Raw genomic sequence first — 25,207 nt, 5'->3', positions numbered from 1 at the left:
CACTCCTACTACTCAAACATAGGTACGCAACTTTCTTGGATTTTCTGGATATTATAGATGATTTATAGAACATTATTCACACATTGCTGCACCTTTATATGCACTAACTGGTAACGTTGATTTTCTTTGGATAGAAAAATGTGAACGTGCTTTCAAGGATTTAAAGAAGCTTGTATCCACAGCCCGAGTCCTGCGAGGACAAAACTGGGATCTGCCATTTCAGATATCAGCTAATGCCTCAGATACAACCATTGGCACAGTCCTTGGGCAGGAAGAGGATGAAAAACCATATGCTATCTATTACATCAACAAAAATTTATCCCTTACTGAATTAAATTACACTGTTACTGAAAAAGAATTCCTAGCTGTAATACATGCTGTCAATAAATTTAGACATTATATTACAGGCTATCCTGTTATTTTGTATACGGATCATTCTGCCATAAAATATTTAGCAAATAAGCCTGTCACAAATGCCAGAATAACTAGATGGTTGATTTTATTGCAGGAATTCGATATCACAATCAAGGACCGGCTTGGCAAAGAAAATCCTGTAGCCGATTTTCTCTCGAGAATGCCAAAGCCAATTGATGCAGCAGCAGTTGAAGATCAATTTCCAGACGAACATCTGTTTGCTGTTGCCGTTCAAACACCCTGGTATGTTGATGTTGCCAATTACCTTGCAGTAGGTAAACTACCAAAACACTTAACCCCTAATGAGTGAAAACAGATTGTTCAGAAGAGTACTCGATTCTCCTGGATTGGGGGCTATTTGTTTCACACAGGGGCAAACATGCATATCAGGAGATGTGTTCGAGAAGATGAAATCTTTGACATCCTAAAAGCCTGTCACGATGGACCATGTGGGGGACACTTCGCTGAGAGTAAAACTGGATACAAAGTATTACAAACAGGATATTATTGGCCCACGATTTTCAGAGATGCAAAGAAATTTGTCCAGGCCTGTGACAGCTACCAACGAGCAGGACGTCATGGTCAAGCTGATGAGATGCCTCTCAAACCACAGTTAGTCATCGAACCATTCGAGCGATGGGCTCTTGATTTCGTTGGACCCATCAACCCCTCATCAAATCAGAGAACATATATCTTGGTGGCAACAGAATATGTCACCAAGTGGGTTGAAGCAGAAGCATTGCCAAGAGCCACAGAGGACTCTGTCATACAGTTCCTATTCCATCTATTTGTACGTTATGGCCTTCCAAGGGAAATAATTACAGACGGAGGACCACAATTTGCTGGCAATAGATTAGCTGCAACACTTAATAATTATCATGTCCAGCACAAAATCACTACTCCATATCACCCACAGGCGAATGGACAAGTAGAAAGCAGCAATAAGGTAATAGAATCAATCCTAACGAAAACCATTGCATCACATAGGCGTGATTGGGCTGCCCGACTACCTGAAGCACTCTGGGCCTATAGAACAACATGGAGAAGCACCACTGGTTACTCACCTTATCAATTAGTGTTTGGAAAACAACCCATTTTTCCTATAGAATTTGAAATCCAAACATTACGAACAACACAGGAATTTGGCTTAGATCTAACCGAGGCACAGATTAATCGACTACAACAGATCAATGAATTGGACGAAATTAGGCTCTCTACACTACAAAATATAGCATTGATTCAACAACAGCGAGCTAAATGGCATGATGCCCTCATCAAAAACAAAGTCTTCCACGAGGGAGATTGGGCTCTGTTATATGACTCGGTTTCAGGACTTCCCTAGGAAACTCCAGACTCGTTGGTTGGGACCATAAGAAATCCAGAAGGTACATGACAATGGGACCATCACTTTAATCACCATTGATGGTTCTAGATATACCTTCAAAGTGAATGGCCACCGAGTTCGTCTCTATCGTAAACCACTCACTCGGGAATCCTTCTGCCAACAGCTACGCAGAGACACTAATATGGAGATTTTAGGGGAGGAAGAGAAGTCTTCCTCACCTGTAATTCATTAAGGAATTCATTTCTTTTCACAATTTGTACATAATTTCTTTTCTTCAAACTCGTTTGTGTACATATGTTTGAACTAGATGTGTTCTTTTGCTCAAAGATTTCAATTTTTTCTGTTCCTGAAACGAATGGCATTTGCGTGTTTCTGTTGTTCCTTTTCAAAAGGAACAGCATTTTTGATTTCTCGATTTTTTTGCTGTTCCTTTTCAAAAGGAACAACACTTTCGATTTTTTTGCTGTTCCTTTTCAAAAGGAACAACACTTTCGATTTTTCTGCTGTTCCTTTTCAAAAGGAACAACACTTTCGATTTTTCTGTTGTTCCTTTTCAAAAGGAACAACACTTTTGATTTTTCTGCTGTTCCTTTTCAAAAGGAACAACACTTTTGATTTTTCTGTTGTTCCTTTTCAAAAGGAACAACACTTTTGATTTTTCTGCTGTTCCTTTTCAAAAGGAACAACACTCTTGATTTTTGCTGTTCCTTTTTCAAAGGAACGACGTTCGCTTGTCTTGCTGTTCCTTTTCTAAAAGGAACAACATTTTGATTTTTGTTGTTCCTTTCTCAAAAGGAACGTCATTTTGAGTGTGTTGCTGTACTGTTTTTCAAGAGATAACATTTTTTTTTTTCTGCTGTTCCTTTTTCAAAAGGAACGGCATTGGTGTGTTCTACTGTTCCCTTTTCAAAAGGAACGGCATTGGTGTGTTCTGTTGTTCCTTTTTCAAGAGGAATGACATTGGTGTGTTCTGTTGTTCCTTTTTCAAAAGGAACGGAATTGGTGTGTTCTGCTGTTCCTTTTTCAAAAGGAACGACATTTGCTATGTTCTGTTGTTCCTTTTTCAAAAGGAATGGCATTTGCACTTTTGAGACCTATGCTCCTTTATTGTTCTAGCATACTTTTTCTCTCTTTGTGAAATAGCTTATCCCTTTTGCTGGTCCAAGTTTGAGGATGCTTCTTGCCCCTATTCTTTCAAGGTCTTTTAGAGACAGCTATGCACTTATGCAATGAATACAAAATCACAACATACTGAAATCAGGAAATTATAAATTGCTATCTTTATAAGGCTATGTATTGGTAAGAGGATAGAAGGAAGGACATACTTATCTTTTGTTGTCACTGTCTTACTAATTTTTCCCTGATTGGTTATCTTTATCATGCCATTCTTTTTAATTCCCTTTGATTTTTGTTTAGGAATAAGAGCAAAGGGTTTATATCCTCCTATTGATAAGATAAGACTTCTTCCACCATTCCTACTCTTAAGGAGTGTTGAACCACCCTTTGTGGATATATAAGGAAAAGTGCTTTATGAAAAAGAAAAAAGAAAAAAAGCAAATGAATTATAAATTGTCAAATGCAGGATAGGGGGTCTCATCAAGAGCTAGCCTACCATGATCATGAGGATGGAAGTGAAGTGTCATTCTCACTATGGCCACCACACCAGGGATATGGTCCAAAAGGTATATCAAATAAACAAACCTTGGAACAGGAGGTCTCATCACGAGCCGGCCTGCCCACTCTTCACCCCTCCTCGTGAATGGCATTATGGCTAACTAGTTACCAAGCCAGCATAATGGCCTACACTTTGACATCACATTCCTTAATATGCACATAAAGGATCATGGTTCCAGGGGTTAAATAAACAACTCTGCCAAGGTTATGGACACTTGTCAGCAGCAGAGCACTGTTAATGGTATCGAAGTCACATTAATTACACCAATAGGTAGGATACTAATACTCTTTTGCTTCTTATATCCTAGGCACTAATCATACATTATTTCCTGACTTATATATCACATGAACATTTATTACACCAATCATGGCAAAGGAGGTGACAATGACCACTTGAGATTTGGCAAGTATGACAGACGTCATATCCCCCGGCCTCACATCATATCACAGCAGCCTCTTACGTAATACGCGATCCAACTTTACACCTCGATTTCGGCAATCCGTTGTTTTTCTAAACATGGCATATTTTCATACGTTGTTCCTTTATGACTTGGTTACAGATCGGGTGCCGCTCCTTTCTTTGACGGCTAGGGCAGCCTATCGCATTGTGGGGGGGAGGTTAACCTCATTATTCCCTGGGTTATGTGTCAGCTCACTATTCGGGAAAGATAGTGTACCAGGAAATGGCACGGTTTAACGGCATGATATTTCTATTTTTTCTACACAAGTTGCTGTTCATAAGTCATTTCTGTTGCATACTCTGTGTTTTTTCTAAATTCGACGATTACTACCCTCTCTATGTTTCAAACAACACAAGGAGTTGCTGTTCCATTGAGAATCCACAGTGAAACCATGGGAGGCAGGGCAATTCAAAGCGAACCATAGGAGTTGACAGTCTTTGCTGCTGCTCGGGAGATCCAAGAAAGAGCAGGATGGCTGACTTATCTCAGTCGCCTGCAGGAGTCCAATGAAACAGTGAAGATGGAATTTCTGTAGAAGTTGCAGGAGGATCACTCCATAATGAGGGGGAAGCGAATAGCGGTCACCGACGATATAATCGCATAAGTCTCGGGACTACCAGCCACCGGACCTGTATGGACATTAAAGAAGGAAAGACTCTAGAAGATCATGGAAATTTTCCAGGATGAAGGCCAGAGCTTAACGACTAAAGGGAAGGGAGTTCTGCCAGCAATGCTAGGAGAACCCTGGGCAGAATTAGCAAGAACAGTGCAAAGCTACATCACCTGCGAGGGGAGAAAAGACGTGGTAAGGCCACGACATCTTAAACTCTTAGCTGTTATAAAGCAGAAATGCTCTGTAAATCTTCCTGCACTTTTGAATTCTTTATTTCATGACGTCGAACGAAGCCTGAAAAAGGCACAGCATGTAGAGTCAGTTGTCAGCCACCATGGATTAATCGACTAATAGTTAGTCATAGCCTCACCCAGCAGCAAAGCAGCTGGGAAGAATTAATTGCAATAATTGAGGGGAGAGCAACAGCACCTTCCCCAAAATGTAAACATACTACAAGCACACCAGAACGTCCGGAAAAACGCAGAGAATTAAGAAAACAAAAACATGTTGCGAGCACATCCGAGCAACCAGAAACACGTCAGGAATCAGCAAAGTGTAAGCATGACACTGATACATCGGAACAGCCAGAGAAACACAGAAAATCAGTCCGGTTAGCTCGGATAAGAGGAAGGTTGGAAAAACTCTAGGAAAGCACCAGCTAGCCAATGGTAATTGAGGACGAGCAACCCTCACGGCTAGAAGTAGAAGAAGAACAAGTCGAAGGAGAAAAGGAAGGAGAGGCTTAGAGAGAAAACAGTCCCTCGTGAGAAGTATGAAGAACTCCAACAGCAACTAAGGAACGTCAACCAATCCGAAAGCCAGGCCTTTGAAGGGTGGCGAAAGGAATAAGAGAAAGTTGCAAAGGTAACTCGTAGGTTAGATACTGTTATCAAACAGATGGATACCTTGTGTTCTTTATACAATGACGTTTTAGCATGTAGGGCCCCTGCCAGAAACTATGCTCTGTTTTTATTGGAACTGTACTTACAATTAAAAATAAAAGCTGTTAAAGCGGGCGCCCTAATACAAATTAACAGTGTCAATGACTTTATAGACTGTTGTAAGCATTATGGGGTGAAGGTCCAGAGATTTCTATGTGAATTTTATTTGCATAACCTCGTGCTAGATCAGGAGACTGAGTTGAACCCTGGCCCTTTTGTTGGGGACATTCAATTGCAAGCATTCATCTCATTCGGGGTTAATCAGATTAAATGGCTCAAAGCCTATAACACTTTCCAGAGGCCGGAAAATGGCCAAGACTTGTGGGTAAGGGCTGAGACTAGGGACCCAGTATGGTTATGAAAAGCACATAGAAACCTTATGAGAACTCTGGGTGTCATCGAAACGTTAGGACCCATGCACGAGGCACTCATTCGACAAAGTTTAGAATATTTTCTTTCTATCAAAGACCTCGCCATTGATGCAGCCAAATTCCGGTACCGAATCTCTAATCTAAACATCCAGCTCAGGGAGCCATTTAAGTATGAGAATTTTCAATTAGCTGCCAACCGTTTGAACCTCTATGGCGAAAGCATTTTGAGGGCAGGGCCATCCTGGTTAGGATATAGATTCCGCAGTCCAATTATCTGGCACCCTGCACCCGGATATCAAGCCCTATATGAGATGCCTGAGGGTAAAACAGGCCAGTTCTTTGACTACCTAGTCACTCACCATGGCTGTAGGCCTCCGCATGAGATTCCTTCTCCAACCTATTCTCTCACTGCTTTGCATGTCAACTACAACGTTGTCATGAGGGCATAAAACAGGGTAAACAGGGGGGTGTGTGGAGTACTAAAAAGGTACGTTTTTAATGATCATTTCAATGGCTTTCAATGGGACTTGTGAATATTTTACATCATGAATGTGGAAAACAATAGAGAATTATGATAAAATATGTGGAATTAGAATGCAAGACTTAACCGCTGATAGTTGTCATTCTCCTGTGCAGGAAAGGGTAAAAACGAGAAGCTGCTGTTCCAAGGAAAAAGATAAGAACAGGGTAACTGATGTCCCTTTGACGAAGGACCGAGTGCAAACAAGGCTAAGCAGGTTGAAGCAAACCGGTCCAGAAAAGGAGGAGAAGGCACCAGCTCGGCGGAGGAGAAAAGAGGTGATTAAGGATTAACAGTTTGGCAAATCCCTCAGGATCTTCGATCTTAAGGGATCACTGCTTTATTTATCTTATTGCTTAGACATCTTCGTCGTTACCCTTATATAAAGGGACGACACTGTTAGTTTTAGGGACGATGCTTTTATGTAACTTTTTGTTAAAGATTGAACTTTGATCATCGAGTCTCGTTGAACTTGGCTCATTGTACTTTCTATTTCATGCATTAATATAAACTTGGTGATTATCTTATCTCTGCGTCTGGATTAACTTAAAGCGGTGTACCCTTGAGGCTAAGGGCCCGGCCCCGGAGGACACTTGCTTCTGTATCACTACGATTTGATTTCTGCGTGGTTTGCTTATCGTCATTAGTTGGTAATCTGATATGCTTTATAAGTTACATCATATGCTCTGTTAAGATTCGTTCATTAAGGTTCTTTATATTGACTCTGCATTATATCATCAATACTTTCAGAGTTGATTCAATATTATTAGACTTAATTGAACATTGTTATCATTTTGTTACGGAGCTTTTATGCTGTGTATTTGTGTTAAGGAAATTATCTGAAAGATGTGTTCTTTATGATTCAGGATTCATGTTGTTCCATTTTGAAACACAGTTGTAATTCCTGTTGATGATTGGTGTTAAATCAGATTACTTTTCCAGAGTGTTGTGTGTGTATGATTTCCACATGCTGTTCCATAATTAGTAATTAATGTTGTTCCATTAGTTGGTTGCGTGATTTGCTTGGAGAATGAAAGATTGGAGTTTTGATTACAATGAGTGCATTTGAGTTGACAGGATAAAGTTTGATTATTGCTCGCGAGGTTTAGTTATACGATTGTTGTTCCATTTCAGAATTGCTGTTCCATTTTAAGCATTGTTGTTCCATTCTAGATTTGTTGTTCAATTTCCTATTTGCCGTTCCATTTTTATCTGCTGTTTCATTTACTCGCATTTGGTGTGAGAGACGATCTGTGGCTGTAGTGAGCCTCGGCATTTACTGCCTCGCTCCCAGACCTGTGGTCCATGCTCTAATTTCCTTTCCATCAGTTTCCAAAGGGATGGGCTATTGTTGTCAAACCCTTGACTGATAAAGTTGCCTAGCTTTAAGAGTGTGTGCTTTAGTCATTTGAAGTAACTTAGTCATAGACAAGCATCAGTTTACTCTTGTATTTTTGTAGAACGTTGTACTACTAGCATTACTCTGACAAATAGCCTCAGATTGAGTCACTCTTTGAAATAACCAAACACTCCCGGATTGACATATTAATGTGAGGTAATTAGAGGTGAAAGAGACCCTTTTTATAGCTCTACACTGATGATAGTTGTTGATGACTATCATAGTCTTGTTTTAGATATTTTGTCTCTATGTCATGTATATATTTTATTATCGAGGTCATGTAACGACCTATTTTTGTTTCCCCACTATGCCTGGGATGGATGATGTTTTATCATGTATAAACTTTTGGTATATCCCCACTTGGTTGGGTGGATGATTCAATCTTGGTATATCCCCACTTGATTGGGAGATGGATGTATGTATGAATCCTTGGTGATAGGAAGGTCATTTATGATGTACAGAGTCATGTTCTTCTTGTAGAACATCTTTTTGACCTTGCTTACAGTCATGGGGAGCATGGACAACACTCTTCAGCAGATCAGAGATTTCAACATATACTCAGGGGGAGCATAACCCTTTTCCCTTTATGACAAAGGGGGAGAGTGACTTGGGGTTGCCATCAAGTCCAAAGGGGGATATTGTTGGCATTATGACACAGGTTTGGCACTATGACACAGGTGTTGTCCTTGATGGAAACTCACTCAGATGACAGATCACAGTTCAGGCTCACAGGCTCTTAGAATAAAGGAAAAGGAGGTATATACAGGTTCCCATTGACCAAGTTGTGTATACACGTGGATTCACAGACCAAAAGGTGCATATACGTATACATGCACTTTCATGCACAGAAAAGCACGTATAGTTTGGAAAACTTGGTTTTTGGTCCTTGGTATTTGGACTTATGGTTTTGGACCATGGTATCTCGTCCGAAGTGTTGAACCCAGGTATTTGGACCCAGGTATTGGTTCTAAGTGGTTTTGGACCATGGTATTGAGTAAGGCCTAAGACTATAAAAGGGGAAGGAGATCATTAGGCAAAGGCACTCAAGGATTGAATATCTGATGAAGAGCAAGATCTAGAATACTGGTGATTGGGTTATGGTGCATAGCTGGATCTGAATCAAGGAGGAACCTGAGCGTTAGAAGAAGGATAAGTTCTATTGATGGGTCAAGATCTTAAGGCTTGAAGAGAAGTATCTTTGTGTGATTTTGATCTTTTATATTTGGCGCATGTCTTGATCTGTAAATTTGATGATCTGGGTATAACTGATGTCTGAATAGTTGAAAAGGGTAAATTATCTTTTATAGATCTGTACGCAGGTTCAGTATAGAAAAGGCGCGGGTATACACGCTGGTGTGGTAATTCAAAACAACGTATATGTAGGTTTGCCTTAATATAGCAGCGTATGCACACAAGTTCCACATATTGAAGTAGCGTACGTCTCATAAAATATGTCTTAGCTACTTCTGTTTATTTCTGCAGTGTTTTGGGTTCAGGATTGGTTTCTGGTTACTGTCACTGTATTCTGGTTACAACATTCAGAGAAGTGATTATTTGATTCAGTTTTTGGTTGGTGCAAAGGAGATTGGTTGATGCAGATATATTTGATATGTGATTGATGTTATTGGTGGATCCATTCTGAAAATTTATGAAACGTGGTCCCTGGAAGAAAAGAGAAGGTTGTAGCCTTCTGTCGGTCAGCACCTACGTGTTGTGGGGAAAAATGCCTATGCAGGACGATCCTATCCACCTAAGGTGTGACAGTGCCTTAGCAACAAACGAGTACAGCTATACTGGTTTCTTCCTTTATGAAATGTGAAAGAAGAGAGATCAATAGACTTACCGGTGTCTTCCGTTTGTCCCTCGATCCGGTCTCTCTTCTCTTTGGGTGTTCACAGCTACTTGCCTTCTTGCTTATCCAGCTTCAACTTCCTGTAAGATCACAAGAGAACAGCTACTTGCGACAAGAGAAGAACACTACACAAAGACAGATATTCACATTCATAACTAGTTTAGGATTAGAAATAAACCAAATACACTAATACATTCATACATCAAAATACATCAGCATATAGGAGAAACCAAGATAGCTTTATTGATGAATAACAAGGTTCAGGAAGAGATACAACCCAGAGGGCTCCAATCCAGCATCTCCTTCCCAGCAAATGGAATTCCTCCCTTTTCCCCCTTCAAAGCATTAAGCACCCAATAGTTCCAGTCTCAAACCAACAACAATTCTTTGCAATAATCAAATTCCAACCTCTAGATCTCATGGAAGAGAGATCCATATATAGATGTTTGGAGAGAGGATGAGTCAGCTTGAGATGTGACTAGTGTCCTCTCCCTCTGTCAATTCTTGAGTCCACTTGGAGGTTCTTGCTTCCACTTGGAGATTTGGAACCTCTTACTCATCACCAGTCGAATTCCCTGAGGCAAGTGTCATTTTGGAAGCTTCCTGGGTTTTGACACCTTGAGAAATGAGCCTGCCACTTGTCCACTCTCGTTCAGCGCAGGTAGCCAGTGTTCCAGTTGACATTCAACGCAGGTAGCCAGTGTTGGCTTTGACATTCAGTGCAAACAGCTAGTGTAGCCACTGAAATGATCCTGAATTGACTTGTTTTGAGCAGTTTTCAGGTGGAGAACTTCTGTGAATTGCTGTGGTTTGCTAGCCTTGTTCCTATAGGAGTAGGAACAACATGTTTAGGGACTTTGGATCCCTTAGATTATGGACATTTCATGCTCAATGCTGTAAGGCACAAAAATGTCTATAACAGTTGCCCCCTAAAGTATGAGGCTGTTTATCGGGTGAAATGCTTTATCAGGGGGATCCGAAGTTCATCCGATGCTGGGAGGAGACCTGTAATACAATACAATACAATACATTATTTTTCATACTGCTTTCATGATCTAGCTGAGGCGGGCATTCCCATGCTCAGCTTTATAAGTTCATTTTTCTGTACATAGAACAGACAATCGTCTGATGGTAGACTGATAATTTTGATGAAATTATCATCCTTTGAGTAGGATGATTATCTGCTGCAATGATGTACATGTCAATGTCTTTATCTTTCCTGAATATATATCGCAGCCCGGATGGATGAAACTAGATCCGGGGTCTTCAAACTCGTTCGATCTTCACTCTAAGTACAAGTCGATCCATGTGAGAATTGTTCTGAAGTCGAACATGGAAAGACATCGCTTGATTACCGGTCAATGATGTAAACCATTAACAAGCGCGAGAGGAATCACCGATAATGATAATGACCCTCAAGGTACTGCAGTACAATTCACGTGGTGTGAATAAAGGACTTGGTGTCGAACACCAGGCAAAATCTTTCGGTCGAAGGTCATTGATGTATACCTGTCGCCGGAAGTGAGAAACTTGCCATTGTGGCATGCAAGCTTCAAAGTACTGAAGGGGGTGTTCCTAGATCAACTTCCTGGATAATGAGCTGATGTCAACAAGAAGCGATCCGTCAAAGGAGGGCCTTAATGAATCCCACATCAGTGACACGGAACGAAGCTAATGATTTTAATGGAGGTGAGAACGATCTGTGACATATGATTCAGGGTGGCGGTCATGAAAGGATGAAGGATAATGTATGGCAGTGTATGGGACACGGTTGACTTTTCTGAACGACTTCTCTTGAACATATGGCGACACTGATGTGATGGATTGGTAGCATTACCCCAAATATGGATGGTATGGCGAGACCATGGATGTGACCGATGAATGAAACAACCCAACCCGATTGTGGTACGGAAGAAAAGTGTCATGTTCAAGAGCGACTTGCTACCATCAAAGTTTTCTTTAGTTTCTCCCAATTTCTCCCCAGTCATTGCTGACCAGTACCTCTTTATTTTTGTCAAGCTTGAGGAGGATAACATATGCTTGTTCTATAACCTACCCTTCGGGCAAGCCCATCGCTATGTTTTAACGAGCCTAGCGATAGTGAAACTCGTTCTCGTCTAAAGACAAATTTGTCGCTATTTAATAATTTTAACGAGTCTAACGACAAGGATAACTCAGTCCTTTTCATTTTTAGAGAGTCTGAAAAGGTACATAAAGTTAACTCCAAAAGTCCTTTTTTGTCATCTAATCCCTTAAGTCTGAAAAAGTATAAAACAATACAGAAGGGATGAGTGTTCCATAGTTTTAACGAGCCGAATAAAACAAGCGCTCGATCTTTTTGTGCAATAATCCCTCCGGTCCATAAAGATTAAAATCTAGAGGAGGGATAGCTCTTCCGGTCGCTTTAACGAGCTGGAAGGCCAAAACTCGGCAATATTTTCATATTTTATGAGTCAGATGAAAAGAGCTTAAAGAAGACTCGTCTTTTGAGGAACGAGTGATAAACAAGGTTAGCAGCTGATTCCAGGTACAGGTTAGAATTTTCCAATCACGGCAGTGTCACAAGGATGGCTAGGTGAAATCACTCTTCGCAGCTGTTCCTCAAAATGGGTAAACAATCATATGGAGGTGAACGATCAGCCAATGGAAAAGTGGAGGTGACGGTGCAAACACGACCAAGGCTTTAATGGCTGATGGTATAACATTCACAGTGGTTATTTACCGGGATAGTTCATTTTTTAACGAGCTTAAACGCGGGTGGAAACATTTGCTCGATCTTATCTTTATTTTTTAACGAGCATGAACTATGTGCTAAAACTGCTCGGATCTTGCGTTTTTTTTTTTTAACGAGCATGAACTTTGTGCTAAAACTGCTCGATTACCCAGTCATATGATAAGAGTGTCTCATGTAAGATTCCATTTTTTAAGGAGCTTGCGCCTTACCAAAGCTATGCCCCACATCCTTTCTTTATGCAAGTTAGGAAACGGCTAACCCAAAAAACAGATAAATAACCGCTCTTTGCTTGCACTCCAAAAGGTTTGCATGCCCCCAGGTATAAAGTACGATTTCAAGGTTACCCCTACTTCTTTTCCTTCAAAACAATTGTTTTAAAGAGAGAGGCTTACCTCTTTCAGGTTACCCAAAGATTGTCTCGTTAATCTTTCAAACAAAACACTTCCTCAGCAATGTCTACCGAAATAGACAAAGGTGAGAGACGATGCCCGCCAACTCACATAACTTTGACAAAAGAATCTTATTCTAGAACAACCCCTCTTCCTCTACGGATGGGGTACGGACTAGTCATATTCTCCCGCGGAAACCTACTCTATACCCAAAGTTTTCCTGCCGAAGCAGACCAGGACGCATGCCCCCTGGGTTCCAGTCATATCTTCCCGGATTACTCGCGCTCATCAGGAGGACGGACCGTGGGTTGAGACACTTCTTGCATGTATAGACCATTTAGGGATGGTACATGACTATTTGCGATGCGTGATCCGGGAAATGAAAGTTGGTCCACGAGCTTGACCATTCTTCCTTCATGCGGAAAACACATTACTCTAAAGAGTGAGGAGACTATAGCTCTCATGCAATATATATAGTCTCGTCGAAGGAGTAGGTTATAATCCAAGGGTCCTTGAACGACCATCACGTTCATTTGAATGGTATTCCCTTTCAATGTTATGGGCACATTGGGGAGGATCCCTAAAGGTCGACTGGTTCCTTTATCAAAGCCTGATAGATTCCTCATTTCAGGCAAAAGCGTTGGCGAACCAAGCGCTTTCCAAGCAATAGAGGAAAGGATACTCACAGATGCCCCCTCATCAATGATAGTGCCAGCCATTACCATTCTATATATTTGAACGATAATTCTGAATGGTATGCTTGCTGGCAACCGGGGTCTGCCTAGTTGGTTCCAGTCAAAGGACACAACCAGGTTGCTTGGTAGTGGGACCGAATAGACGGCCGAATATCGCTCTAACGAACTTCCTTCCTGCGATAAAGGAATGGGAGCATTGCCCCCTTGTTCATCAGAGTCAGTGTTGATGAAGAGAATTTGGACGGTGTCGTCTTTATTCTCCTCTGTGATGGTATCATTCGAAGATAGAGCCTCCGAAGGCAAAACCGGGTCAACTGCCGTATCAACCTTTTGACTTTCATCAGGCATGGATCCAGACGGTTCATCTTCAGTGATAGGTGCTTCGGCTGACAATCTGGGTGGGCCAGCTGGGTTCTCAACTAGTGAAGGACTTGGCAGGAGTTTTTGATATCCAGGAGGAAGTTGCGCTCGTAAAATTGGGCGATCTTCCAAAACTCTTTTCGCCTCGTCTAAGAAGGGACAATGGTGGATGGCGTGATCGCCTTCAAACAGTTTGCAGGGAAATCTAGCTTTCCCTCTCTATCCTGTGGCTTCACTTTCACTAGTTGACGGCGAGCAGTCAACATGGCTATCAGAGGTTGATGCTACCGAATTGTGCAAACGGGGAGACCAGTCCCTTAGTATCCGAGGGATGCAGGGACAATCTCTGTGGAAGTGGTCTCCCTTGCATATGACACATGGTGATTTAGGCCTTGTCAGTGCTGTGTGTGGATTTTTGTCAGACGACACTTGTTTGCCCCCAGTCGCTTTTGGCTCCTTCTTCTTCTTCTCTTTCTTCTTCTTTTCCTTCTTCTCCTTAGGAACTTGGTTTTTTGTTTTACCAGTTCCGTCAAGCGAAGAGGAAGGAGGAGAGGAAGAGTTAGATGAAGTAGAAGGCTGGTTGGCAACTCTGGTCTGGTCTAACTGTTGACTCGACTGTTCAGGAGTGGTGGTGTTCTGAATGACATTGGTTGAAAAGACCCAGACCGACATGCCAATTGTCAGTCCTGGAAGCGACAATGTGGCCATGTGGGGCGCACCAACATCTCCCCAAGAGGAGAAGGGACTAGGATTTCCACCAAGGGGAATTTCTTGGTTGGTGTGCTCCATTTTTTCAACCTAAAGATCAACGCAGGAATAAAGGGTGATTGTTCCGTTTAAAATAAATTTTAACGACGCTTTAGACACAACTTGCTTTTTCACTTTTAAAGAGTCGAGAAAAAGCTAAAGATGACTCTAGTCTCCTTCGATGTTTTAACGAGCCCGAAGTGACAAATGCTCGGATGGAATTTTTCTGTTATAGAGTCTGAAAAAGGCCAAAAGAAACTGCTTTGGAGTTCTAGGCAGAGGGTGTGCCAAACTTTTTGCAAAATCGCAGAATACTTTTTAGGGTATGGGCGGTCGATCTTCCTGAATGCTGTGTTCAGTGCATTGCGATCAGTAGGGCGGCCGACACAGCTTCCTAAGGATAAAGGTTTTATGCCTATAGGGGTCTCCCAATATATACGCGACGGTACGTGGGAGCACAATCCGTACTGGCGCTATCGTCCCTCAGGAGGAATCACCCACCATCCACGAGATCGACAGTCACGAGGCTTAACGACACCGGAACACGTCTCTAGCCTAGACCTCTATGTTGTTCGTTATGTTACAAAGCGTTGTTAAGTTCATTCAATTTATTTTAGGTTGATCTTTTTAAAGTTTTCCTTTCAAGGTTCACCACGAGATGTATGATACAAATTCCTAAATGCAGTCTAAAGATGATAAGCAAGCTTTTTATCTTTTCAACTTTGAAAATCCTAGCTACTAAGGGAAAAGAAAGACACCATCTTTTCTCAAAGAGCAATCAGCACACTCTAATGCACTTTTCCTAAATCGATCATGCAAACTATCAAAATGCAAATGCACAATGCAGGTGTTTGTTTTCCACTTTCTTAATGTTGATGCCTACAAAAGAAAGCTTTTTGCACAACTTTGAATTTGCTTTTAAATGACAAATACAAACAAGTTTACTTTTTCGAAATCAGAAAGGGTAGAAGAGATTACAACACGTAACGATTTTCGAAATAAACTTTTGATTTGACACTTTAAAGAGACAAACTCAAACCAATAAGCAAAATCAAATGTATAATCAACTGCAAACAGCCAATGAACTCTCTCCTAAGATCACAATCAACAGATCTGAATCAAGGGCTACAGGATGATTACTTTACTCATGCAAAAGAAGACTGTAAATGATGCCACAAACACATAAAAACACTCACAGTCTTTTTGTACAAAAGGAGGCGGAATCTAAGCAGAGAAAAGGAGTTATCAGACTGGTACCTATGCTGGTTACAGGCTGCAAAAATCAGAGATCAAAACAAGGAAAAACAGAGCAGAGAACCCCAGCTGCACAAGAGCAAACTGGTTGAGCGCAACCTCAACACAGGGGTTTTGACATTCAGCACAGGTAACCTTCACGGGACCTGCGTTGAAATGCAGAATCCCTTCACTGGGTCTGCGCTGAAGGAGAAACTCTCGTTTCCCTCAGGTTCTGGGTCACAGATTGCTATTCAATCAACTGTTTCAGGCCAAATAAAAGCAACAAGCAAGGTACAACTAAAGGGATGCTTTGAGAGGGTACTAAGATCTATCACAAGGATCATCAAATCATTTGTGAATCCATTGTTCAGATCATAGAAAAGTCCAGTGACTGGATCAAGACAGCAACTGTCTACTTTGCATCGGGGAAAAGCAGATGCAGTTCGATTGTTGCTGTCAAGTCTATGAAGTAAACAATGATAGAAACACAAATAAAATGACTAAACAAATCTCCCCAGTGGAGTCGCCAATTTTTTGTGGGCAAAAATGCCTATGCAGGACGATCCTATCCACCTAAGGTGTGACAGTGCCTTAGCAACAAACGAGTACAGCTATACTGGTTTCTTCCTTTATGAAATGTGAAAGAAGAGAGATCAATAGACTTACCGGTGTCTTCCGTTTGTCCCTCGATCCAGTCTCTCTTCTCTTTGGGTGTTCACAGCTACTTGCCTTCTTGCTTATCCAGCTTCAACTTCCTGCAAGATCACAAGAGAAAAGCTACTTGCGACAAGAGAACAGCTACTTGCGACAAGAGAAGAACACTACACAAAGACAGATATTCACATTCATAACTAGTTTAGGATTAGAAATAAACCAAATACACTAATACATTCATACATCAAAATACATCAGCATATAGGAGAAACCAAGATAGCTTTATTGATGAATAACAAGGTTCAGGAAGAGATACAACCCAGAGGGCTCCAATCCAGCATCTCCTTCCTAGCAAATGGAATTCCTCTCTTTTCCCCCTTCAAAGCATTACGCACCCAATAGTTCCAGTCTCAAACCAACAACAATTCTTTGCAATAATCAAATTCCAGCCTCTAGATCTCATGGAAGAGAGATCCATATATAGATGTTTGGAGAGAGGATGAGTCAGCTTGAGATGTGACTAGTGTCCTCTCCCTCTGTCAGTTCTTGAGTCCACTTGGAGGTTCTTGCTTCCACTTGGAGATTTGGAACCTCTTACTCATCACCAGTCGAATTCCCTGAGGCAAGTGTCATTTTGGAAGCTTCTTGGGTTTTGACACCTTGAGAAATGAGCCTGCCACTTGTCCACTCTAGTTCAGCGCAGGTAGCCAGTGTTCCAGTTGACATTCAGTGCAAGTAGCCAGTGTTGGCTTTGACATTCAGCGCAAATAGCTAGTGTAGCCACTGAAATGATCCTGAATTGACTTGTTTTGAGCAATTTTCAGGTGGAGAACTTCTGTGAATTGTTGTGGTTTGCTAGCCTTGTTCCTCTAGGGGTAGGAACAACATGTTTAGGGACTTTGGATCGCTTAGATTATGGACATTTCATGCTCAATGCTGTAAGGCACAAAAATGTCTATAACACTACGTACTAGTACATCAGCTAGTACAAGAGCTGAAGGGGTTGTAGCTCCCTTCCAGGAGAAGCTGGAGAACGAGAGAAAGTTGTAGCCTTCTGTAGGTAGAAGCCTGCGTACTAGTATAAGACTGCACCAGTACAGAAATATTGTAAAAAGAAGTTTCTTATTAAAATAAGATAGAGACGAATTGCAGCAGGTGGTTTTCACCCACATTGGGTTTCCACCTTATCTCTTATGTTCATGTGTGCGATTGCCTGTATTGTTTACTACACATGATTACTGTTTTATGGTTCTGATACACAGATTAAGATCAACTAACTAAATTAGAAGTCTGCAAGATATACACGGTTTTCTCTAAACACAGTTGCGTATATACGCATGTTTAATTAACAGAAGTAGTGTATATAAATTTGTTTATGGAAATGAAAATTTGTTAAATTTCTAATACTCATTCACCTCCCCTCTCAGTATTATTTTCGACAGAGGAAAATCTAGCTTAAATGAATTGTTACCAATCTTTTCCAGAATTTTAAAAGGACCATAATAAATTGGCTTAATATTTTTACCTTCCCCTTGAAGTCTCTCTTTGCTAATATATAACCAAACTTCATCTCCAACTTGAAATTTATGATGAACACAGTGTTTGTCATGCCTTGCCTTGTAGCTGCTCTAACTTATTTCAAGTTGTTCCTCCACTGTGTGATGGATCAACTAAGTTTTCTCTATGAACTTCCTTGCCTTATCGATGTCACTGTGACCATTGATGGTGACATCTTTCTCAAAGATGAAGTCAAACGAAGATTTTGGCAAGTACCCAAAACATGCCACAAATGGCGATGTATTTGTGGAAGAATGTTTTGCCCTGTTGTATGCATGTTGTATGTGATGCAATTGTTCATCCCACAACTTGGGATGTTTGCTGCAATATCCTCTAAGAAGATGAATGACTGTTCTGTTGATCACCTTGATTTTTCCATTTGTTTGGAGATGAAAGGATGTACTCTTGTTCAATTTAGTGTCCATCATGTTCCACAAATTTGACCAAAAATTCCCAAGAAATCGAGAATCTTGATCACTTACAATAGAAGTAGGAAGACCAAAATGAACCCAAATGTTTTGGAAGAAAAGATGAGATGTTTGTTGATCTTTAATTTTCTTTTTACATGGTGTTAGTATACAAATTTTGTTGAACTTGTCTACAACATCATACAAGTAATCATGACCTTTCCTTGACAATGGAAGACCTCCTACAAAATACATTGAGATACTCTCCCATAGACGTGAAGGTATCAGGGGTAGAGTGTACAATCCTAGTTTCCTATTGCTAGGCTTAGTTGTTGCACACAAAGAACATCCTCTAATGAAACGAGATAAATTATCAAACATGCGTGGCCAATGACAATACCTTTGGAGATCACTAATGTCTTGCCTACACGAAAGTGTCTAGCAATCAATGAAGTGTGTGCCTCCCTTATGATAATGTTTCTTTCTCCCCGTGTAATACATAAATTGCCCAAGTGATACAACAAACTGTTATCTACATGCTCATCCAACTCTTCAATTTGGTTTCCTTGACTCAAGCTTGCATACACGTCTCGAAAGTCATTATCATATGCATATTTCTCAATGTAAATTTCATGCAAAACAGAATTATGCTTGAGTAAAATAGATGAATTTACAATAGGACTAGAAAGAATATCAGCGACCTTACTGTAGATTCCCTTTTTGTACTTGTGTTGTGGTAAAAACACAACCCCCCATTATTGATTTGTTCACTTCAAATACTCGGGACCCTTTCTATAAAATTTTTGGCTAAACACCTTTTAGGATTTTTATTTAGTTTATTATCCTATACTTTTGTTATTTTCTTATTTTCTTTAGATTCTTGTTTGGATTGCTTTGTTACAATCGATTTTTTATAAGCTTCCCATTGGCATTTGTTTTGCCTCATTTGGTCAACTGGTTTGAAAATAATACTCCTTTGAAATCTAATCATTTATCTAGTCTGGGTTAAAAATGCTTAAAATTACAATATTGCATTTTGTAAATAAATTAGTTCAATAATGCATTTATTTTAAATATTAACCCCTAGTTAGTTATTACTAACATTTTTTCATTTTTCAGCGAAATCATGAAGCATCGAGATTTTAGTAATTTACTCCAATTTCCAAATTGATTACTAATCTTGAAAACCTAGAATTTCGAAATCGCTGTAGTTTATTTTTCATTTATTTTCAAAGTGGCTGTAGTTTAATTTTCGTTTTTATTAAGGTGGATATAGTTTATAAAATAAACCTCATTAAAAGAAAACAATATAAAAATTAATATATATACTAACAAATAAATAATAAAAAAAAATTTCTTTCGACGCATCAGAGGAACAAGTTTAACGAACCCCTGACACCTTTTGATGCCGATCACTGATCAAACAAAAGGCAAAGGGGCATAAGGCATAAACTTTAAACCAAAGCCCATGTAATACAATTGGTTTTCTTTTGAGTTTTAAGTCATCATTCATACGTATGAGTGAAATAAGTGAGGTAGGAAGGTTAGTTTTAATTCAATATTAAATTTAATATTTAAATTAATTAAATTAATTAATATGTAGAATAGAATTAAGTTAATTAAAAATATTAATTTTAAATTAATTAATAAATAAAATTAAATTAAATTAAAATTTAATGATTATTTAGATTAATTAGTTATAAATAGTTAATTATATTAATTAGTTAGATTAAAATTAATTAATAATAGTTTATTAATTAATTAGTTTAGTTCATAATTAATAATTAAATTAGAATTAATTATTAGACAATTAGAATTCTAATTTTTTAGCACATCAACAGAAATTCCAGAATTGTGCCAGAGTTAACTCATCTACTTTAGAAGCTCATAGATTGAGTTTTACTCACTCAAATGACAGATCATAGTTCAGGCTCACAGGCTCTTAGAATAAAGGAAAAGGAGGTATATACAGGTTCCCATTGACCAAGTTGTGTATACACGTGGATTCATAGACCAAAAGGTGTGTATGCATATACACGCACTTTCATGCACAGAAAAGCTCGTATAGTTTGGAAAACTTGGTTTTTGGTCCTTGGTATTTGGACCTATGGTTTTGGACCATGGTATCTCGTCCAAAGTGTTGAACCCAGGTATTGGTTCTAAGTGGTTTTGGATCATGGTATTGAGTAAGGCATAAGACTATAAAAGGGGAAGGAGATCATTAGGCAAAGGCACTCAAGGATTGAATATCTGATGAAGAGAAAGATCTAAAACATTGGTGATTGGGTTATGGTGCATAGCTAGATCTGAATCAAGTAGGAACCTGAGCGTTAGAAGAAGGATAAGTTCTATTGACGAGTCAAGATCTTAAGGCTTGAAGAGAAGTATCTTTGTGTGATTTTGATCTTTTATATCTGGCGCATGTCTTGATCTGTAAATCTGATGATCTGGGTATAACTGATGTCTAAATAGTTGAAAAGGTTATATTATCTTTTAAAGATCTCTACGCAGGTTTAGTACAGAAAAGGCGTGTATAAGCGCTGGTGTGGTAATTCAAAACAACGTATATGCAGGTTTTCCTTAATATAGTAGCGTATGCATGCAGGTTCTACATATTGAAGTAGCATACATCTCATAAAATATGTTTTAGCTATTTCTGTTTATTGCTGTAGTGTTCTGGGTTCAGGATTGGTTTCTGGTTACTGTCACTGTATTCTGGTTACAGCATTTAGAGAAGTGATTATTTGATTCAGTTTTTGGTTGGTGCAAAGGAGATTAGTTGATGCAAATATATTTGATATGTGATTGATGTTATTGATGGATCCATTCTGAAAATTTATGAAACGTGGTCCCTGGAAGAAAAGAGAAGGTTGTAGCCTTTTGTCAGTCATCACCTACGTACTAGTACATCAGCTAATACAAGAGCTAAAGGGGTTGTAGCTCCCTTCCAGGAGAAGCTAGAGAACGAGAGAAGGTTGCAGCCTTCTGCAGGTAGAAGCTTGCGTACTAGTATAACACTGCACTAATACAGAAATATTGTGAAAAGAAGTTTCTTATTAAAAGAAGATAGAGACGAATTGCAGCAGGTGGTTTTCACCCACATTGGGTTTCCACCTTATTTCTTGTGTTCATGTGTGTGATTGCCTGTATTGTTTACTGCACTTGATTACTGTTTTATGGTTCTGATACACAAATTATGATCAACTAACTAAACTAGAAGTCTGCAAGATATACATGGTTTTCTCTAAACACAGTTGCGTATATACGCATGTTTAATTAACAGAAGTAGTGTATATAAATTTTTTTATGGAAATGAAAAATTTTTAAATTGCTAATACTCATTCACCTCCCCTCTTAGTATTATTTCCGACAGAGGAAAATCTAGCTTAAATGAATTGTTATCAATCTTTTCCAGAATTTTAAAAGGACCATAATGAATTGGCTTAATATTTTTACCTTCCCCTTGAAGTCTCTCTTTTCTAATATATAACCAAAATTCATCTCCAACTTGAAATTGATGTTCAACACGGTGTTTGTCATGCCTTGCCTTGTAGCTACTCTAACTTCTTTCAAGTTGTTCCTCCACTGTGTGATGTATCAACTAAGTTTTCTCTATGAACTTCCTTGCCTTATCGATGTCACTGTGACCATTGATGGTGACATCTTTCTCGAATATGAAGTCAAACGAAGATTTTGGCAAGTACCCAAAACATGTTTCAAATGGCGATGTATTTGTGGAAGAATGTTTTGCCCTATTGCATTCATGTTGTATGTGATGCAATTGTTCATCCCACAACTTGGGATGTTTGCTGCAATATCCTCTAAGAAGATGAATGATTGTTCTATTGATCACCTTGGTTTTTCCATTTGTTTGGAGATGAAAGGATGTACTCTTGTTCAATTTAGTGTCCATCATGTTCCACAAATTTGACCAAAAATTCCCAACAAATCAAGAATCTCGATCACTTACAATAGAAGTAAGAAGACCAAAATGAACCCAAATGTTTTGGAAGAAAAGATGAGATGTTTGTTCAGATTTAGTTTTCCTTTTACATGGTGTTAGTATACAAATTTTGTTGAACTTGTCTACAACTACATACAAGTAATCATGACCTTTCCTTGACAATGGAAGACCTCCTACAAATACATTGAGATACTCTCCCATGGACGTTAAGGTATCGGGAGTGGAGTGTACAATCCTAGTTTCCTATTGCTAGGCTTACTTGTTGCACACAAAGAACATCCTCTAATGAAACGAGATAAATTATCAAACATGCGTGGCCAATGACAATACCTTTGGAGATCGCTAATGTCTTGCCTACACCAAAGTGTCTAGCAATCAATGAAGTGTGCGCCTCCCTTATGATAATGTTTCTTTCTCCCTGTGTAATACATAAATTGCCCAAGTGATACAACAAACTGTTATGTACATGCTCATCCAACTCTTCAATTTGGTTTCCTTGACTCAAGCTTGCATACACGTCTCAAAAGTCATTATCATATGCATATTTCGCAATGTAAATTTCATGCAAAACATAATTATGCTTGAGTAAAATAGATGAATTTACAATAGGACTAGAAAGAATATCAGCTACCTTACTGTAGATTCCCTTTTTGTACTTGTATTGTGGTAAAAACACAACCCCCCATTATTGATTTGTTCACTTCAAATAATGGGGACCCTTTCTATAAAATTTTTGGCTAAACACCTTTTAGGATTTTTATTTAGTTGATTATCCTACGCTTTTGTTATTTTTTTATTTTCTTTGGATTATTATTTAGATTGCTTTGTTAGAATCGATTTTTTATAAGCTTCCCATTGACATTTGTTTTGCCTCATTTGGTCTACTGGTTTGAAAATAGTACTCCTTTGAAATCTAATCATTTATCTAGCCTGGGTTAAGAATGCTTAAAGTACAATATTGCATTTTATAAATAAATTAGTTCAATAATGCATTTATTTTAAATATTAACCCCTAGTTAGTTATTACTAACATTTTTTCATTTTTCAGCGAAATCGTGAAGCATCGAGATTTTAGTAATTTACTCCAATTTCCAAATTGATTACTAATCTTCAAAACCTAGAATTTCAAAATGGTTGTAGTTTATTTTTCATTTATTTTCAAAGTGGTTATAGTTTAATTTTCATTTTTATTATGGTGGGTATAGTTTATAAAATAAACCTCATTAAAAGAAAACAATATAAAAATATCTATATAATAACAAATAAATAATAAAAAAAACAATTCTTTTGATCGTATATGAAGTTTCATATGTGACAAGTTTAATGAACCCCCGACACCTCTCGATGCCGATCGCTGATTAAACGAAAGGCAAAGGGGCATAAGGTATAAACTTTAAACCAAAGCCCGTGTAATACAATTGGTTTTCTTTTGAGTTTTAAGTCATCACTCATATGTATGAGTGAAATAAGTGAGGTAGGAAGGTTAGTTTTAATTTAATATTAAATTTAATATTTAAATTAATTAATATGTAGTATAGAATTAAGTTAATTAAAAATATTAATTTTTAAATTAGTTAATAAATAAAATTTAATTAATTTAAATAAATGAAAATTCAATGATTATTTAGATTAACTATTTATAAATAGTTAATTATATTAATTAATTAGATTAAAATTAATTAATAATAGTTTATTAATTAATTAGTTTAGTTCATAATTAATAATTAAATTAGAATTAATTATTAGACAATTAGAATTCTAATTTAAGATTAAATTTTTAATTAAAATTCTAATTTTTTAGCCCAGCAACAGAAATTCCAGAATTGTGCCAGAATTAACTCATTTACTTTAGAAGCTCATAGATTGAGTTTTACTTGGCCAAATGAGGCCCACGATGGTTCATTGGAAAGATAAAATCAAGGAGAACATTTCTGAGGAGGTTGCACTAACAAATTTGGTCATTTATTGGGTCAAAAATTAGGCAAAAGATCAAGCTACGAATTTATAAGACAAAATCAATTTTCTGAGTTTTATTTTCTGCAATTTTATTTGTCCAAGTCTCTTCTCAATGTTGATCCATTCGTCAATAATATCCTTGGCCAATTAAATCATCCCAGGCATCAATATAAATCTTGCATTTTATTTTCAATTATCTAATTAATTACATTTGATTGGATTTGTTTTAATGCCAGAAATAATATTTTTATTTTATTGTTGCACCTTAATTCACTTTTTATTTCTTTTTACAAGAAAACAGTAAAAGAGATATGAAGAAAAGGATATCAATCAATGAGAATGCTCCAACAATTAAAGATTGGAATTTTTAAGCAAATATAATTGGATTGGGTAGATTTTTTCTTCAACAAACTCTCCTCTCAAAATACTTTTGGAAATATTATAAATAATAGATTGCAGAATGTAATAAAAGGGGGCGTTCTCCTCTACAATTTTAGACTTCTAAAAAGCACTTTTGTAATAAGAATTTAGAGTTGTAGAAGGGAGTAAAGAAAATCTCAGATCTGAGGATTATTGAGGATTTTGCCTTTCTATCTTGAATTATGCATGGAGGGAAAAGTTTTCACTATTGTGGCTTTAGCTTTGAAAGTAGAAGTTCAAGCAATGTAAATGACTGTTGGAGACCAAGGTCAGAGAAATGGATGCAATAAATATGTATTTCTAATACTAGTGTTTCAAATAGTAGTTTCATTTTTATTATAATAGGAATGTGTCATTTTATTCATGTTTGTGCACTTTTGTCAATATGGATAATTTGTCTCAATGTTGTTATTATGTATCTCTGATCTTATAAATTAATTTCTGATTTCTAAGTAACTATTTACTCATAAATCTGTCTTATAAAACTGATTTATTGAA

The sequence above is a fragment of the Pinus tabuliformis genome, chromosome 1_2, assembly GCF_031772625.1.
Source record: "Pinus tabuliformis cultivar Carrire ecotype Pingquan chromosome 1_2, CPIR1, whole genome shotgun sequence".
In the NCBI taxonomy this organism is placed as follows: Eukaryota; Viridiplantae; Streptophyta; class Pinopsida; order Pinales; family Pinaceae; genus Pinus; species Pinus tabuliformis.
The sequence above is the reverse complement of the archived record's forward strand: the minus strand, read 5'-3'. Positions refer to the sequence as shown.